At 38.1% G+C, this 2,597-nt stretch overlaps 1 pseudogene across 1 annotated transcript; it reads left to right on the top strand.

Moving 5' to 3' along the window:
- Nucleotides 1-1,856: 1,856 nt before the first annotated feature.
- LOC308342629 (large ribosomal subunit protein eL21-like) lies at nt 1,857-2,346 on the top strand (annotated as a pseudogene). Its single transcript has one exon. The product of its transcript is annotated as a large ribosomal subunit protein eL21-like (transcript).
- The last annotated feature ends 251 nt before the right edge of the window (nt 2,347-2,597 follow it).

The following is a 2,597-nucleotide window of genomic DNA, read 5'->3' on the forward strand; positions in this document are numbered from 1 at the left end:
TGGCTTTCCTGGGACTTCCTCTGTTTTAAAATGAGACACTGGAGATGTTCTGGCTTTAAAACTGGAAGCCTCACATCCCGGAAAGTCCCTTAGTCTCAAGTAAATCAAGATAGTTGGTCACCCTACAGAAGACCATCCCGTTCAGCATGGTCAAAAATAGGTCATTTCTGTGACACAACCAGTCTATTCACCCCCAAAATCGTCTGTGTTGACCTTTTGCCAAGATTAGCTGACTGTGGTTTTCATGCTACTGACTGCTCAGCACAGAGCAAATGGTCAAATACCTCAAGGAGAACTCACTGAAGAGTGCCAGAAGCCTCGGCCAGAGCGCTCATGTTGCCCTTTCTTGCTGTACGATCTCAAGCATCATCAGTGGGTTGAAATTCTACCCTCTGACATAATATTAGTTCAAACATGTAAGCTTTGACATACAAAGTTTATAATACACATGAAAGCACATTATAAGTTTTAAAGCTTCATACAAATGATTAACAGGACACAGATCATAAAGCCAAAACCATATGTAGAAGGAGAACCTTCTACTAGAACAGAAGGAGTATGGTTTGTAAGTTGAATAAATCAGGACTGCAGGCCCAGAACATAAACAAATAGCAAGGTTTCCTGAAACACATTCCTGGAGCTGGCATCCATCTTGGTTTAAAAAGTCCTAATTTAGGTCAGGTGGCTCTGGGTCCAGCCTGAGGGGACAAATCACAATTTGATTAAGCCAACCATGGGATCTCTACGACCCTTTCCTAGAGACTGGTGTAGTTATGTCATGTTATCCATAGCCAGAGAAACACAGGAAGAGACTGCTGTTTGGGGCAAGTTTATGGGGCCTAATAAAAGTGTTAGTAGCCCAAGTGGAAACTCTCTTTGCCTTTCCTTCTGCCCTCTTGCTTTGGAAGTTGTTCCATGAGAATGCAGTGATGACTGTGGCTACCATCTTGAACCAAGAAGAGAGACAATGCTGAGGATCACAAGATGAGGGGTAGAAAGGTCTGGGTCCTTGATAATGTGATTAGGTAGTTGACCCTGATCACTCCTGGACTTATTTCTAGGTGAGATAATAAATAGCCTAATCTTTAAAGCATGGCTGCTCAAAATGTCAATCATAAAATAGTGCCATTCCATGGCTATTTGTTACTGGTTCATGTTAAGTACAGAATTTGAAAGATCTTATAAATTTCATAACAGTTTGATGGAGTGATTTTATGTCTACTGAATCTAACAAAAAAGACTTTTGAACATATATATATATGTTCAAAAGTCTTTTGTTATATATAGACATATCTTTTTATTTCATCTTCTGTTAACTCTTTATCATATTTTACAAAAGTACCAATCCATGATATATGAGAAATTAGAGGAAGAAGTGAACTAGTTATTTGTTTCAGATACTTTGAGAAGCATTGCTTGAAGCCAGGTTTCAGAAAACTGTTAGGGCCAATTTAGTCCAATGCCCTTTTTTATACACAAAGTTTTATTGGAACACAACAACACTTTTGTCTTCATACTATCTATGGATATGTCCATCCTACAAGGGTGGAGTTAGTCTATCCTGACAGAGACCTTATAGCCTATGGAGTCTAAAATATTTACTATCTGGGGTGCCTGGCTGGCTTAGTTGGAAGAGCATGCGACTCTTGATCTCAGGGTTGTGAGTTTGAGCCCTATGTTGGGTGTAGAAATTAAATAAATAAACTTTTCAAAAAACTTTAAAAATGTTTTATAAAACATTTACTATCTGGCTTTTTACAGGAAAGTAAGTCTTTGCTTTAACATTCTCAGCTGTATATTCTCCTAGTTTCAGTAGAAGTAATTCTAACTTATGTGCAATCGGCATCTTCCAGTAATTGGCCAAAATAACCAACACAAAGGGAAAGAGGACATATATGTTATATGTTCTCTAGGCCTTTTAGAAAACATGGAGTTGTTCCTTTGGCCACATACATGTGAATCTACAAGAAAGGTGATACTGTGGACATCAAGGGAATGGGCACTGTTCAAAAGGGAATGCCCCACAAATGTTACCATGGCAAAAAAGGAAAAGTCTACAATGTTACTCAGCATGCTGTTGGCATTGTTGTAAACAAACAAGTTAAGGGTAAGATCCTTGCCAAGAGAATTAATGTATGCATTGCGCATATTAAACATTCAAAGAGCCAAGATAGCTTCCCGAAGCGTGTGAAGGAAAATGATCAGAAAAAGAAGGAAGCCAAAGAGAAAGATACTTGGGTTCAACCGAAGCGTCAGCCTGCTGCACCCAGAGAAGCACATTTCATGGGAATCAATGGAAAGGAGCCCGAACTGTTGGAACCCATTCCCTATGAATTCATGGCATGATAAATGTAAAGAAAATAAAAAGACCTCAAGACTGTAAAAATATTTCTCTTAATTGAGTAGAAGTGTAGTGTCCTTTCACCCCAAAAATATTTAAAGCAAAAAAAATAATAAAAAATAAAAAATAAAAAAATAATAAGAAGAAGTAATTCTAACTTGCATAAACAGTTGACCTTGAATAGTAACATGATGTTGGGGTGCTGATCTCCCTCACAGTCAAAAAACTAGGTATAACTTTTGACTGCCCCAAAACT

This window comes from Martes martes (assembly GCF_963455335.1).
Source record: "Martes martes genome assembly, chromosome: 5".
Classification (NCBI taxonomy): Eukaryota; Metazoa; Chordata; class Mammalia; order Carnivora; family Mustelidae; genus Martes; species Martes martes.